At 41.2% G+C, this 17,339-nt stretch overlaps 1 protein-coding gene across 1 annotated transcript in view; it reads left to right on the forward strand.

Moving 5' to 3' along the window:
* Positions 1-17,339, forward strand: part of FOXP1 (forkhead box P1) — a 338,282-nt gene that overhangs the window by 103,890 nt on the left and 217,053 nt on the right. Inside the window, exon 2 of the mRNA XM_050313031.1 lies at positions 12,403-12,468. The gene's annotated coding sequence lies outside the window, so the exon portion shown is untranslated. The remainder of the gene's footprint in view (positions 1-12,402; positions 12,469-17,339) is intronic.

A 17,339-nucleotide genomic window follows, 5' to 3' on the forward strand; every position in this document is an offset into this window, starting at 1 on the left:
GGTTGGAGCCAGCGCTCCTGCAGAAACGTGGGCACAGCCACCACCCACCACCGCTCCCCTTGACCACTGCAGAGCCCCACGTAGGATGTGGTGAAGGGTTTAGCATTTGGATCCAGATCTGGTTCATATATAAAGGGGGTTGTGTTTCTGTTGGAAAATATGAGCCCCTTTTACGTAGCCCAGGTGTGGATTAGCTCTCTAAACCATTTGCCCATTCCTGTGTTTGTGGGAGACTGTTTTCAATTCTTACAAAGAGGCCGTACAAGTCAAGCCATAGAAACAGCAGAAGCAATCCAAAAAATGGATTAAAAAAAAAAAAAAAAAAAATATATATATATATATAAAAATTAACAAAGTGTTTGTGATCTCAGGTTGGTAGTCTGGTTGTGGGAGCAGACATAACCGCTACACATATGCTTATTTCCAAAGAAAATAACTGCAAAACATTTCCACCTATGCCATGAGTGCTCAGGGCTTGTATTTCTCTGTAACAGCCATCTGTTCGTGTTGCAGCGGGGCCGTGGGGCACCGTTCCCTCTGTGGTGTGTGTCCCCCCAGGCAGCTCCCAGGTACAGGGAGGGTGCCAGCCAGCCAGACATGGGGATAAGTCAGGGTTTGGGCCGGGTGTGTTGTTGCAGAAAAGTCGATTAAGAAGAAGAGCTCTGAGTCAGCCCCCGGGGCCGTGGCCGTCAGTCGATGAAGCGCCAGAGAGAGACCGTCTTTGTAGTGTTGGTTTTGGTACTGGTTTCACGTTGCACGCTCGTGGTATGAATCATGATGGTTACGAAGGTGATTTTCCCCTCAAGGACACAATCCCTTCCCCAAACAATCGTGGAACCACCCTTTTGGTCACTCTGCATGGCTGTCTTTCTGTCTGTCCATCCTGAGGTGGTCTTCAACCATGGGCTTGGGGTGGGAAGGGAGAGCAGCACTCAGCCAGTGCACATTGGAGGCTTGTCCTCCATCTGTGGCCAGGAGTTCCCCATTTTCCTCTTTTACACAGGAGGCTGGCTTCTGGATGGGGGAGGCCTGAAAAATCAGTGCAAATCTTCAACATAAGACACATGGGATACCCTGCTTTCCCTCTGGCATTCCTTCCCGGCTTCCCAAATAGGGTGTTGCTTAGAAATGCATCCAACCTCGAGTTCAAAATGGATCGCTTACCCATGTTTCTTGAACAGCTAATTTTGCTGGCACGTTATTATTCACCCTCTGCTATTTTCACACTGTGACACAAAACTAGAGAGAAGAAGAGATTGAAATTTTGACTGGTACGTTATCCTGATACCTGAGATGCTGTGTTGATATGAGAGTATCTTTACCACAAGGACTTTCTTGGTGGTTTTAGAGATCCCAGTGTGAACAAGTAGAAAAAAGCAGAACTAATAGCTCAAGAAGCAAAAATATTTTTTCTTAAAGTAATTGATTAACATGCAAATGTGTACTGTATGCATATTAAATATCATTTCAAAATGTGATGGGCAGGAAGCATAAGTGATGCCATTTGGTTTTGTGGCATCAGTGTGGGTTGATTAAGGGGGTGGGGATAAATTTTGGGGATTATTGATATAGCATGAGTAGAGCCAGATGGTTGTATTACACATCTTTTGTGTTCTTGTTTGCTTCTTAAAGCAGTTGCAGAATTTTGCCCTGGGCAAAATTTACTCTCTGCTCGTATGTTCCCCTGTGAATTTACTTTTGACAAAGTAGTTCACAAAGAGGAGAAATGCTGTGCCCACAAACTCATCTCTTCCCTTCACATTTGTTAAGCCAAACAGCCCCCTACTTAAGAAACATTTTGTAACTTGTGAAATAAATTAGCTGTAGGTGCAAGTTCAGTGTGTGTGTGTTGTGTATCGCTACCCCTCGGTGTGCAGTATTGATTTACAGAGTGTGCCGTTTTTTAGATTTTCCGTGCAGTGTTTTGGAGAAGAAACTGTGGAAATGGCAACCAGTTCAGTTTAATGCTCTACTGATGTAGTATTCTTCCATTAAAGAAATGTTGTCTTAAAGATTAATGAGCTAATTTTTCCACTACATTTTAAGTTTTGAGACTGTGGTATACCTGATTCATGTGATCAAAAACACATACCTTGTGGTATTCAGGTTGAGTGGGAGAAGGTTGTGCTAGGTAGGTGTTTGTGACATTTGTTGGAACTGCTTATCACCAGAACCACCAAAATTTACATGTGTTTGTTATTTCCCTTTGAAAGCAATTTTTTATTTCCCATAAAAAGATGGGGTTTTGTAAAGGCCTTGTGAGAAAGAATTTGCTTTATTTGTGCCTTGCACCGTTTTTTGCGGGTATAACTCCATTGACTCGGTTACTCCCAGCTTACATTCGTGTAGGCTCCTGGAAGATGAGTTCCCTCTACATCTGGCAATCATAGTGGAAACAGTCATGCTTGCAAACTTTTTTTTGGTCTCTGCTCGTGTCCCCATGTGAAATGGGTGCTTGCAGAACGTGAGGGGGCTCACCTTGCTCACAGTGGTGGGACTTGTTACTGGGGAGCCATTCACGCTGTCACTGACTCAGTGGGCCCACATCTGCATCCCCTCTCCAGGCAAAGGTGATCCCCATGTTCTGCTCAGATTGTGAACAGCAGCTTTGGACCCATTTTTTAGAATCACTGCTTGCTGTAAAGGTGGGGATGGGCAGCTCTGACCCCGCTGAAATCTCTGAGTAGTTTAGTTGCAAGTCTGAGAATGGAGCAACTTACTCCTCATAATGATGCCATTGTGCTCATCCGATCTGATCAGTTCTGGAAATGTTTTAGTAAGTCTATCTTACAACATTATAAGAAGATAATCAGCTGCCTTAGAAGGTCCCCATCTGGAGTATAGAGTTCTTTTACTGAAAGATGTTTTGCCTTTCTGAGATAGCTCTCGCATTTCATCATCTGTTGTGCAGAGATGAAGTGCATATGAAAAGTCAGTGACTCTGAATCCATCTGTTGTTATTATTTTCCACTGATAATTGGCTTGAACAATGAAATGTCTGTGTCTGTAGCCTTTGAAACCGTACACCCTGTTTATTTTGTGGAGGTCTTGCTCTGCTCTCCCCCCCCTTTTTTTTTTTGTTTTGTTTTATTTTGGGGGTTTTTTGTTTCATTTTTCTCTCAGGCTCATAACTAGTGGAGCTTGTATGAAGATGACATCTTTGACTCTGTGCATCAGTATGTGTCACTCAGCATCTAAGGCTTGCCTGCCAATTTTTGTCAGGGTCCTGTGTCTGTGCTGTGTGAGTGTAGAGTAGGCTTGCAGCAGGAAGACTGGCAGATCCAGAGTTCATAGATATCATACCTGAAATGTAGTATTTATAACACATTCTCTATTAAAATACTAATTTAGAGACCAGTATCTAATACCTGTGGAATTAGATACCACCTGTAATTGTGTAATATATTCTGTTGCATCCAGTTTTGCATGATGCAGAGTATTAATATTGGATTCCACTAACAGCAGTTCCATTAGCTTGCTCAACCAGTATGAGATATATATGAGCAGGGAGGCATAACTACCAGCCAGAACTGCCAAAACAGTCATTAGAAGCTCCACTGGGATGGACAAAGGCTTTTACACAGTGATATACTGATTAAATTTTGTTCTATGGTTTATTTGCATCAAGGTTAGATCACTATCGTCTATGTGAACTGTATTATCTGACACCTTATTTGGAAGGTCATTTCAATGCAAAAATGGTGAACGATACAGGAGCTCTACAATTTCCTGCCGGATTCTCTCGTGGAGGATTTTTACCCTGTTAGACTTGACTAGCTCACGTTATCAGTGTTTTTGTGCTTTAACCTGGTGAGTTTATCCAAGGAAAAGTAAAAACTCCCTCCATACTGCACGAGTACTCAGTGGAACTGAACACGCCTAGATCAGATCCCCATTAAAACTGTGAGTTATATCCAGTATCCTTTGAAATAATGTGTGACACGTGTTTGAGAATCCAGTAAATGTGTGTTGCATCTTTTAAGGCTGAATCTTCCTGTGTCTATCTGCGTGTAAGTGCTTCTTCAGAATGAAATTTTGGGGCCGGACGCAGCCATGTTACGCTGTAGTCTGGAGCACGAGAGAGTAAAGCAGAGGACTGTAATCTTATTTGTGTTTCAGTGGCAATCATTTAATACTGCAAGTTATTAAAAAATAATTAAATTACCAAAACCAACATGTAGCTGGGACTTACAATAAAAGGTCAATGTGATTTGACTCCTTAAGTTAGGAAGGGACACTGGTGAATTCCAATTGCTTTAAAATCGTGCTGCTTCATTCTATTTCTGGACTGGAAGGATAAATGAGACTGAAAAAATAATTTATTTCTCTAGAAGCAAGAGTAAATCACAGTATATAATTATGTATATTTGATTATAATAATAAATGCATAGATGTGCTTGGTGGTTATCACAGTCTCTAATTTAGTTGTTTTTGAAGTAAATATAGTTTGGAGGGGTCATTTTATGAGAGTAATCTTTTGAAAATAATGTTTTTAAGGAACACTTCAGAAATTTCTTCCTTTTCCCCAAATAAAGTAGTAAATAGGTGTGCATTATGCGGTGATTCATAACAGCTAAAACAGGTCTGTGTGTGGAATGTCTTTTTATATAGTAAACAAAACAGGGACAGCACAAGCAAATGCAGGTTTAATCTGTCAACCAGAAGTCTCTCTATTAATTTTAAATCCTTGTTAAGAAAAGACCTGGTCAGGAATGTACTGGATTTCAGTACAGTTAATGAAAATTAATTTTACAGGTGGTGTTTGGTTGTGTTTCTTCTGCTTTGGCGAGATGGGTGACTGAGCCAAAGTGGGCACAGCACACGATTCAGCTCTGTGCCAGAGCAGTGCTTAGATTAGAAATGAACGTTTGGCGTGGAGTTGTTGGTGCTGTTGTTATTTACTATTAGAGGAGCAAAGCATTTAGCGCTGTGATTTGATCTGATTTTGCAGCTCCTATTCCCTTAAACAAGCTGTGTAGCTTGTCAGAGATCAGGACAGGTAGAATGCACAGCAGGCGTCTGATTTGAGCCAGTTACTCATTTGCTGAGTGTTTGTGTTTATGCAAAGGGGCCTCTTCCTGCATATTTAATCTAGAGTAAGGCAGTGGCTTTTGTTGTGTTTAGACCACATACCTTCAGTCCTTCCTTACACTGCAGCCAGTGTTGAAGCACAGAAAGGCTGGATAGTCAAAAGTGCTTTAGTGTTTTCAAACTCTCAACTTTCTGCAGTTGGTTGGGAATTACTGTACAGCTCTAAGCCTTTTTCTTCCTCATTCATGGGTAAGTTTGCACTCGGTAGAATAAGATACTTTTGTTTCTCTTCCATTTTGTAAATGTGCAAAATGTTTGTTTGTTTGTTTGTAACTGTCCAAACCTCCTTCAGCAAACATGGTCCGCTGGGAGAGTTTGTTGCAGGGAATTAGATTGAGAACACAGGTGTTTCTGGAATATACTTTAGAATCAAGTACTAAATGCCATATTGCAATAGGCAGGTATTTGCGGGGCGGGGAAGTGGGGGGGAACGAGTTCGGTGTTATTATTCTTTGTACTAACAAATCCTGTTTTGTAACTGTCCTGAAGATAATGCTTCCATTGTTAGCTAAAAGCTTTCAAACAGTGAGCAACTGCAAAAGCAGCAGAAAAAAAAAAAAAAAAAAAAGAAGGAGGTGGGGGGAAAAAGGCAACCCTCTGGTCTTTATTGTTTCCTTCGCAAGGGTCCTCACTCGAATGTCTGCGCTGTAATAGGGAGGTTTTTCTTATGTGGAAATTGAATCGTCTCTTCATTGATATTAATAGCACACTAGAGATGTTAGCCATGATGCAGAGTACCAGAGGCTGTGGAGTAGGAAACCTGATATTGCAGGGGGAAAAAATGACAGTCCTATTGCTCCTCAGTGTGGGAGACATCCCTCCCCGAGAGCGGAGTTTGCATAATGGCATCCTGCCTCAACTATTTACTTATAGGTATTTTAATCTCGGGCTCTTTTCTTTTAGTACAGGCATAATTACTGTCGCTCGCTCCTGCACTTATTAACTGCGCAGCTCGGTTACTGATTCCGTCTGGACAAATTAGTTTTAAAAATGACTTTGGAGAGAATCCGTGCGGTGTGCCTGCACAATGTATACAGTGTATACGTAATGTGTGCTGGGTTAGGGGAGCGTCAGGGTCTGACGAGACGGAATTGGCATCAAAAATTAAAGAAAAGACGACAAAGGGCACGTCTTGGAGGCTGAGGGTTGTAGCACAGACAGCGCTTGGAGAAATGTGGAAAAATGTGCGGTGAGGCCAGAAGTAGTAGTTTTGGTTCCCAATTAACTATTTCCTTCGTTTGAGTAACTCCTCTCAAACAGAAGAGTGTGCTGTTCCACCACATGTTGGAAAGTGTGAGAATCTGAATAAAATTTCATCAACCTTATTAAAATATGTAGGGACTTTGGTCTTCTTGGGTACGAATCAGCCTACAGACTCAGAGGCATTTATTAACAATAAGACTGCTGAGGTTTTTTAATAACAAAATTACAAATACCGTGTCTAATTGTAAGTGTATTACTTTTATGCACCAGTTAAAAAAAAAAAAACTTTTTATGAGGAAAAGTACCTCAGTCAAAGCACCTCGTGTGATTAGTGCTATTGTATTCTTAAATTTTGATTGATAGAGATAATAGTTTTCACTTAAAAATACAGACAGGTACTTTAACTTTCCATGACAATAGCTATTTGCATTTCTTTTATCTTTTTGTTTAACATTTGTGGGGGTTGGGACGGATTTGATTATTAACTCTTATTGCACATCGAGGTAAATGCTAAAACAAAGCTTTTGTTAAAGCTTCAAAAGGTAAAACAGCAAATATTGTTTTTAGGCTTCAATATTTAAAGGCTGTTAAAGGATACCTCGAAAATATTTTCACATGACCACGACCAGGAGTGTCACTCGCCTGCCAGGTAAGGGACGGGCCCGGGGGCGGAGGGGGGGGACTGTGTAGGGGGAGAGCCCCCAAGCAGCGCCGGGGTCACGGCAGAGGAGGGGGAAATGAGTGTCTCTGTGCGTCTGTGTGTGTGCAAAGTGGTGCTGGGAGGTTGTGGAGAACCGCCAGCCTTCCCCGAGGAACCCGGCCGTGGGTCCCAGCCGGGCAGCGGTGGGGCCGGGGCTGGTGGGTGGCAGCGGTGCCTGCAGCCAGCCCGGGAGCCCCGCTCGGGAATGGGAATTCCTCTCGTTACTTCCACTAGGAGAGGTCAAGTTTTGGGAGGAGAGTTGTAACGCAGGCATAAAATGGTTAAGGCTGGCACTGAGGCACGGGGAGTTATTTTAAGAAGCGGGGAAGATCTGGCGATACGAGCCAGGCGGCAGCGTTTGATGGCTGGCTCTGGCTGCGGGAGATGGTGGCCCCTGGCTCAGGGAGGTGGCATCTGGCAGAGGGACGTGATAGCCCCTGGCTCGGGGAGATGGGATCTGGATAGGGAGATGATGACCTCTGGCTCAGGGGATTGGGGTCTGGCTCAGGGATGGCCTCTCCTCACCTGACAGCCTGGCTGCTTCCTCACCTTCACCTGGGATGGATTCAGTGAGGGCCAGCTCTGTCGCACAGAGTGATTCGCGTGAGGCGAACGGCCGGTCCGTCATTAAAAGATGCAAGACTTGGCGATCTCAGTCCAGATTCCGTGTTGGAAGCGAGCTGTTCGTAACTTGTCTGCGAACTGCACCCGTATTCCCTGTAAGAGCTGTTTAAAAAGCGGGGGAGGAAAGGATCGTGATTAGTTTCGTAGCATTGGCTTACGCCGAGTTATTCTTTTCCAAGGTTACGGTGGACTTGAAAGGTAATATTATTTTGAAAGAGCAAATGTGCTGTGCATAGCTTTGTCCTCGTGCTGTTATTTATTTTTATTTTATTTTACTCCTGTTTAGAATAAATAATAAGCACCAGCCAGAGGATTCTGAACAGCCTGCTAATGACTGAAAATGAAAAATACAGTATGATTTGCTCCCTCCTTCCACCGAGAAGCAGCAAGGTAGCAAGCATTGATATCCCTGTATTTTGGCCTGTACCAAATCCATTTCCCCCTCTTCAAAGCGAGGTGGAAGAAGTGCACTCAGTCTCTCACAGTTTTACTGTTCACCTGCATTTCACTTTTGGAGGAGGTGATAATGACTCCTGGTGTAGAAAATCTCCCGTACCATTGCCTCCTGAGATTTAATATATGCTGTACGATAAAAAGTGGCCACCTTGACAGTGGTCAGAAAAAATTATTTCTCCCTCAGATTATTTAAAATATTTAATTTAATGTATTTTTTTTTTTGTTGCTTAAGAGCTCTTTAAAATAGGTACAATAAAACAACTGCTGACCACCCTCAAAGCAATTCTACACATGATTTGTGTGTGTGTTAACTGCAAGTAACCCCACCAAGAGCACTATGTGAGAAGAGTAACCTGTGTGCAGGATTGGGCCACGAGCCTGCCTTGAACCAGATGTTGCTTTTCACGATCAGTGTACATCCTGTGTTTTCAGAATTAGCAAAATACCAAATGAAAAGCATTTTTTTTTTTTTGTACAAACATCCAGTTGACAGAATCACAGACTGTGTCTTTTCTCTCACTGGACAAAAAAATAATGATTACGAGAAGAGTAGGACATATTTCATATTTCAGCCTGTGTGCAGTTGAATGTGACTCAGGGAGTTTTGAAAGGAAGAAACAGCTGTATTAGGTGGTTACGGTTCACTTTATTTAGAAGCAATTACTGCACAGAAGTGCTTATTTTGAGGATCAGGTTTTGGTATTTTAAAGCTTCCAGGAAGCTTTTTAGTAAATATTTTAATCAGACACATTAAATATATTTCAGCTGGTCTTCTATAAGAAAAATGAATCAAAATCTTATTTCTAAAACATTTTTTCTTGTGCTATCAGGTGTGTACAGTTTATATATATATATATATAATTTTTTTTAAAATAAAAATGTGCTTTCTAGGTAGGGAAGTTGAGATTCCTTTGCTAGTTTAGGTTTCCTATAATGAATTGTAGACTTCTCAGGGCTGGGACACTGGCAAAAAAAAAAAATGTACATGCATCATTTTGACCAGGGGAGCAACTCAACTGGTGTTCTACTTTCCTGTGTAAAATTACTCATAGCTAGTTTGTGTGGGATCAAGGTCCTTGTCAATCTATTTTTGGCTATACCCAAGGCTCTTCTCATTTAGATATTAGTAAAAATGTTACTGTTCTAAGTAGACTTTCATTCTGCAGTGCTCTCTATTTCTGTGTATTCTCTATATTATTAGTTAAATTTGGCTTTGCAGTGATCAGTTTGAGTTAGGGCTCCATCCTGCAGCCTCCCTGAAATGACCTCCCTGCCCTGAAGGAGATCACTAAATGGAATAAGTGTTCTGGAATCAAAAGAGTTACAGGGTGCAATCTGACAGCAGGTATAATGGCAAAGCCTCTGATCTTTTTCTGGTCCCTTGGTACTGGGTAAAGAGGGAGGACCAGTGGGGCTTTCTGTTGAAGAGTTTATGGAACTGACCCAGGTGATGATCTTTCTAAGATTATTGTTGCCTTTCCAAAATCCTGCCAAAAACGCTATTTTAGAAAGTATCTTCATATCCAAGGATTTCAAAATACGTTGCTGAAGTATGGACCCGTCTTGATGGTGGGTAAACTGAGGCACGTGGTGAACAAGTCTCACGTTTTCAGGAATATCTGGTAAAATCTGTGCAGGGCAGGTAGATTTGCATGGACCTTTCCCTGTGTGGGATACCAGTTGAGCCTTGAGGATGGCTTTGAGGGCTTGGAAACGTCCCCTCTCCTCGTGAGACAGCAGGACCCACTGCTCCTCGCCTGCAAAGTGGATTTTTGTTTGTGGTTTGGTTTTTCTATTTTAATCATCTCCTTGGGGGGAAAATATGAGTGTAGCGAAGTGTCTTGCTTTGGTAGGATGGGATTTTTTCTTTGTTTGCTCCACACACACACTTACAGTGTTGATGGTACTTTGTGTTTATCTTAAAGACAGCATGATGGAAGGAATGTGTGTTGCCTACATCAATTCGCTCACCCGTATAAACATTTTCAGGAGGAAAGTCTGTATTTGTGTTTCTACGTTTTGAGATACTCAACTTTTAGACTATTAATGAGAAATTTTCACAGGTGGGAACAGCTGTCTCTGCTGCTCATTTTAACTTCAATGGTACATTATCCAAATTTTTGAAAACCAGGTAGCATATAGCCAGAGTTAGATAACCAGAAACGAAAGCAGTCTGGCTTTTAATCAGGCAGTAATTTGTGAGGAGAGCCGAGTCCTCCTCAGTGCTCTGTGCGTGTTGCCCTCAGCAGACCCCGCTGGTCTCCTACCAGCCGATGGCTGGGCTGGTGTTACCGGGTTTCCTTGGAGCGCGTTTGGTTCACGTGTCACAAATGTGTTTAGAAAATGTTTACCGGCCTTTTTCAGCACTGCCCAAAGAGATACTGAATGCACATTTCATGCAAACGTGTAATTTTCAGCAGTTTCCTTAAAAAGTACGTTTTAAGATGGTTCGTTTGCTATCGTGAAGACTTAGGGTAGAAATGAAGTCTGCTTGCCAAAATACTGCCAAAATAAGGATCTGACTGCCAAATACCCAGAAAATTTATAAAACAGATAAATACGAAAAGAGGTTTAAAGTGTCAAACCCACGATAACCCCTGCAGCAAAGCAGGATAAAAGCCTTTATTGTTGCTAATCTAAGAGCACATCACATGTCAAAGGTCATGTATTTTACATAAAAGATGTATTGTTTTACATACTCTCAGGAAGGTGAGCCCTGACCTATTATGATGGAGTAGTGTTATGTCCTTTACAGTGCAGAATAAGGAATGTCTTATATGTCTACCTCAGCAAAGCATGTAGGGCTTCAGATACAGCAAACACGTACAAATTTGGGGCCCTGATGTTCTGCTACTGCGCTACAAGAATTGTGAAAAGCTTTTCAATCAAAGCATAAAAAATAAAAATAAAATGCCAGTGAGCAACAGATAAAACCGCTATTCATCTCATCTCAAGGTAACCTTTTTTCTTCTGGCTAAAAATAATCAGGTTTCAATGGTAAAGAAATAATGCCTCATTCTCATTGTGAAAACATTTTTCCTTCCAAAATAAATGGCGAATGAGTTCATATTCTCTTGAAGCAACTTAGTGAAGATTCTGATTTTTCCCAGAGGTTGGTATTTTACTGCTTCAGTAAAAAGCTTCACCTAGTGATGCAAATAGTGCAACTTACCATTTGGTGAGTTTCACAAACACCCCCAAAACTCCACATCACTGTGTGAATTTCGTGAAATGGAGTTTCACGTAGCTGTGTCTTACACATCCACATGTCACCGACTTTCCGTTTCGTATGATGTCATCTGTGTCACCAAATTATCACATATTTCTTTCTGTCTGTATTACATATTACTTTGCACCCCTGCAGCAGCAGATCAGCATCTCAGTGAAATTATGATATAATTTTACTCTGTTAAAGTATTTGGTCAATTGAGGTGGAATTAATTCTGAATGCTGTTAGTGGTTTGAGTTAGTAACTTGATCTAAATTAATAAACAAATGTTTTTCTTTTCTCTTGTACCATATGTTGATCCCAATTACATGAACAGAAAGTGGCAGATTGTCATGTTTCTTAAAAGATTACATACTCTTTTGCATAAGAGAGAGTACACAAGATGCAGTAATATACAGGGTAAAAAAAACCTACACGTGCTGTTTTCTCCCTCCTACTTTTTATAAAGATACACTTTAATTATTTCTCTTTTTAATACCCACTGCTCTTGCCACCTTGGCATGCTTGGTGTGCTCTTGGTAATGCTTAATGAGAAGATATCCCAAGAGAGTAAACAACTTTTTGAATCAGGAAGATGCAGCTAGTTTTAAAATCTCATCTAGGACTGTGTCTCTATGGAAAAGGATGTGAAAAAAGAAAGGATCCAGAAGCTAAAATAGCAGTGGTTACAAATGGTCTTAAAATGCCTTAAGTTAAGGAGGACCCATTCAGACAATAGTCAGATTTCTGAAACAAAAAACTGAACTCATCTATTATTCAAACTGAAAATAGATTGATAGACATCAAGATTAAGAAAGTTTATGCTAGAGAACAAAGATGTCTCATCTTCATGGTTCTTTTTTTCCTGCTTTTGTTTCTTCCCAAAGACTAAGTTGTTCGTGCTCAAGAGCCTCACACTAGCTGGTACTGATCAGCACCAGTCCTGTGACTTGATTGTTTTTATTAAGTCTCTCTGAAAGTCATTCACCATTAAACACGATTAGATTCATTTGTTGCTTTATTTATGTTTGTACTTGCAAATGTGCTGCCAATGAAAATGCTTCGGGTGTTGTTGCTGACACTGACCCAGAGTCACGTGTGTTACCTTCTTTCTCTGCAGGGTAAGAAGAGTGACCTTTTTGGGTGGCTGTAACTGAAGATTGCTTTACAGGAGCAACTGAAGAAGGTAAATACAAATACTCTTTTGCACACAGTTTCTGAAGTACGTATGAAGGAAGGATCTGATCCTAAAAACACCAGGACTGTGCCTTAGTTGCACAAGTAAAAGCTCATCTGGCAACCTGGATAATGTTTGCAGCATTTGACTTGGAGCTTTGGGAGCCACTGCTATGCCTTAAACCCATGCTTTGCCTGGGAAGCCAGCAGTTTAGGTATCCAGTTATATTTTAGGAGCAAGGCCACAAAGATGGACATTTTGGCTTTGAGCCACGTTCCAAGAAGGCTGTTTGGTAGCAGGGCAGGGCCTGTGTGCAAATGGGAAGACCCTGCTGTGGCTGGTCTTGGTGGCCACGTGGCCAGCTCCATAGCCCAGCATCCATGGGTGCTGGGCTGGGAGCTGCAGCAGCACAACCCCACAGCAAGGACCCCAACAAATCCTTAGGGAATGGTTAAATCAGCTTCACTGCTACTTTGTCCCAGGCTGAGACACTCCTGGATTTACAGCAGCGCGTCGAGCAGAGCAGGAGAGCAGAATTTAGCTGTTAATTTGATTGCTTATTATCTCTGCAGAAATTAAAACACATGCTTTTTAGTCTTTGAGAGCACAGCAAAAAGGAAAGAAATATCATTCTCCGCAAAATGATTTTTTATTTAAAGAAACGTGAAAGTCCCTTGCTTCTAAATTAACTCCTTGCCTCTCTTCTTGTCCAAAGTTTCAAGTTGGAAGGGAATATTAACATCACAAAAGTGGTGATTCACAAAATTAACTTGCAGAAGAGAAGAGTAACGCAGATCAGTGTTTGGTGCTGAAGGGTGTCATCTGACTGAGGTTCATATGGCTGCTTTATAATCACCTTCTTTCAGAAATTAATAGTCGGTTAAGCACCATAGCAACAAGCAACACTGATGTAAGCGTTGAGCAGTGGCTGCTGTTCGCTGTGATGTCAGTGCTCGTTAGTGCTGTTCTCTTGACCTTGTTTGAATATAAAATGGTGATTTCATTTTAAACTTAGAATTTTACAGATGACTAAATGCATCGGAGTGAATTAGAGCTATTTTTATTTTTTAATTTTATTAAAATGTACTTGAAGGGGGGAAAAAAATGTCCCTGTTCTCTTCTGGTTTAAATTAAAATAGATCCGAGGACGATGTGGGGTTTTTTTTTCAGTTCTTTGTTGCCAAAAATATCTATTTAGTTAGGATGAAATTCATGAAGTTTAACTGAATATTGCAATTCTTGGCCATGCCAATGGTGTATGTCAGCTATATGATATATGCCTATCTTCAAGATTTGAATATTACTGTTTTGTTTTTTTTTATGGTGGAACCTATGAGGTATTAGATGCATTCCAGCTATTGAAGAAGAAGCAGATCCTGCAGTTTAAGGAGATAGCGGTTCCTTGCCCTACAGTGGTGTTTCTCCTTTGAGTTTTTGTGAAGAAGGGAAAAATCTGAAGTGCTAGGTGCATTGGGGGCCTCAGAATTAATGGCATTCTTGTTCCTAGTTCACGGTTGGCCCCGATGCTATGTGACCCAGGAAAATTAGGAATTTTGGTGGTGATGAATGCAGGACACTACCTTTAGACTCAGCTAAAGTTTGTATGTCTTTAGAAGCAGATATATTTTGTACTACTGCTATCACTCATACTACTACACCAGTCATACCACACATACCCTCTGTCACACATCCTTCAGCAGTGAGCAGTTTGGGTGATTCACACAACTTATCACTGGAAAAGACCATTAGATTTTTCAGTCTGACCTCCTCCATATTGTAGGTTATTGATCCTCCCCCCTGAGCAGAGCTGGTAAGTAGAGTTCAGCCAAACTCTGTTTCCTAGAAGCTGATCCAGGCTAAGTGGGAAGACAGTGAGGACTGGAGAACAGTTGGGTCAGTTGTGCTGTATGTAAGTGTGTGTGTGTTCAAGGACATGTTTTCAAACTACACAACAAAATCCAAAACTTGATGGAAAACAAATTGTTCAATGTGTCCTTTAATGTCAGGACTTGTTCCTCAGAGAAGGCTTGGCTCTGTCCCTCTTCTACTGCAGTGAGGGGTGCAGTTTTCCACGAAAACCTATTTGCTGCAGTAATTTTGCAACATATTTCATAAAATAAAACCATAATGAATGATATGTGGTCCAAGAAACTGGATGTCAAATTTAAACTGGGTGAGAATTGAAACTGCTGAGATAATAAACCATGAGAATAGGAGATAGTAATGGAAATAGTGATAGAGTCCTAATTAGAGCAGTGCCACTGAAACAGGGAAGGTTAAGGGTTTGGTTGATTGAGTTTGAGCTCAATTGCTTGATAGCTTAATTTCAGGTGAAATCCCATCTTCTGAGTTAGCGGTTAAGCCGCTCAGTGCAGTTTCAGAGCAGGACTCTACTCCTCGAGGAGCAGCCGCGTGGCCCCGGGCGTCCCTGCGCTGCGTGTGAGCCTGGCCTCGGGCATGTGGGGTGGGATACAGCACAGAGCTGGTAAAATAGATTTTTATTCTGCGTGTTTTGTTTGCTTTCTTTTCTTTTTTTTTTTTTTTTTTCCCCTCCAAGGAGCTCTGAACAGAGGCACAAATAACAGAACAGATCCAGCAAGGGGCTTTGATGGTTAAACCTCCAGAATTAAGATGTTTACATTCTCCTTTATTTAGCACTGTTAGGCATTATGCCTAGTTATATGCCAGTTTTTCCTCAAAGGAAGAATTTGAAATGTTTGATTTGGGGAGAAGGGAGGGGAAATGCATTTTTACAGAATTAGGGACAATAGTGTTAGTTTTCCAGAAGTCATTTGTTTAAATGTATGTAAAAGCATTTTCAATAATCAAACAGTGTTCAGTGAGCATTGTAAATCAGGGATAGCTTGCATGCTGAAAAACTGAAAAGTACAAAACATGCTACTAAACTTGTACATTATTGATAACAAAAGGCACATGTAGACTTTTAAGATAGCAAAGATAGAATCCTTTAGAAAACCTTTAACGGTGAAAAAATCAACACAAAGGATTTAGCAAAGTTTCACTTAGTTTAAAATTTCAAATCTTAATGCTTGTCAGAGTTAAATACTGATTAAATATTGATAAAAACCTGCTGTAACTCAGAGTTGAATGAGATGATCAACAGATAAATCTGTGGGTTTGAACTCTAACTTTCTTATATAGGTTTATTTTCTCCTCCCTTGCCTTCAAGCCAGGAGAAAGGTCAGAAGGACTTTTTTTTCCTTGGCTAAATATGAAAAATGGATTGTGTAGCTGGTCTATGTGAAAAACAAAGTGGACAAAAAAAGAATTACTTTTTCCCAACTTTGTTTCATCAGGAAGAGAAATGGTTCTCAAAATCACATTGCCATGTTGCTGTGCCACCTCTTTGCTGGCCATTGCAGGCAAAAGTCTAAGCCTTGAAACAAACTTTTTCAGAGACATTTCTGTTTAGGCAGGGCTCATCAGCATGTGCAGTTTCTCCCCAGAACTCTGGTGACTTCCAGAAGATTTGCTGGTGACATCCTGACTCCTGTTTGCCTTTCCCATTGATGCCTGCTGCTCACCTGCTGATGGGGTGGTTGTTGCTGGAGCAATCAGGCCACAACCAGGACTGGATTTAGTTATTTTTGGACTGTTGGGAGAGGTTGTAATATTGTTCTACTTATTAAGACCTCGAGTTACTCAAAGTTATTCTTCATAAGGTTGAAAGGTAAAGTTTGATACAGAGTGTTTCTGTAATCTCTAGTAACAAAAATTACAACATTACCTGCATGTTTTCCAAACCCTAAAAAAGTTGTGTGTGGATCTTTGGAAACACAAAGTGCTTGAAGACCTCACCTATTTGAATGACAAGTTTAGTCCAGAGATGGGTGAAGCTGTGGCTTTTCTTAAACAAGCGGCTCAAGAAGATACAGAAAATAGATTAAGAGGTTTTGGAATAGTTTAAGAAGTATCTGAGCAAATCTCATTAACATGGCCCACTGCTTGCTGTATTGAAGACTTCAAAGATCTGTCAGAGGAGTTCTTTCTGTGCTATTGTCTGCCAGCATTAGCAATCTCAGAGAACATGTTTCTTTTGTTTGCTTTTGGCCCATTTAGCTGTTCTTCTTTTTCTTTTTCTTAATATTCCTTAATAGTTTATACATCTTCAAGTGGGTTGGTTAGAAAAATACGTTTCTCCACTTCAAGATAGTCAGTAGCAGGTTTTGATCCTCTTATCCGATGCTTTTGGACCCCATCCTTCTAGTCTTCATGAAGACTGCAAAAGGGAGAAAGATTTGGCCAGTATTTTGCATAATCCTGCAGCATTTCTCCCATTACCTTCTGTAGATGCTTGCTGTGATCTTCAGTGAAATACAAGTGCTCATTTGTATTACTCAACTTGCATTCCCGTTTGGAGTCCGTGAAGAACATGCAGCACAAGGCTGAGAGGTTTGTGCACCTCTGGATTAGCCTGATCTACACCCACAGATCAAACACAGGTTAACATATTGAAAAGGGTCCAATGTGTAAAGGCTGTGACTGCAGATTAAGCAACCAAAAAGGATGCACTGATATTTACCTATTGTTAAAAAGTGCTGTGGGGTCTATTAAGCTAAGCTGTTATCAGAGGAGGTCCAGCCTCTCCCTCATCTGTTAAGTTCTGTGCTAAAATGGTTAGACTGGCAAGTGCCATCACGGAGCTCAGGGCTGCAGCATCCGTGCCACAAGCAGGTGTTGAATTCCTCCCTCCTCACTCTTCTCTGTATGAGGAAACTTGAGCTGTGTGCAATCCCAAGAGGGAGACCAGACAGCCCAGGCAAGGCACTGGTATGTCTGTGAGGGATTTTGTTCTTGTTGCAGGGATTGGGTAGTGCTGTTGAAGCTGGTTGGACTTGTCAACCTGAGCCTTTTGGGAA

The sequence above is a fragment of the Myiozetetes cayanensis genome, unplaced genomic scaffold, assembly GCF_022539395.1.
Source record: "Myiozetetes cayanensis isolate MyiCay16 unplaced genomic scaffold, myiCay2020 scf18, whole genome shotgun sequence".
NCBI lineage: Eukaryota > Metazoa > Chordata > Aves > Passeriformes > Tyrannidae > Myiozetetes > Myiozetetes cayanensis.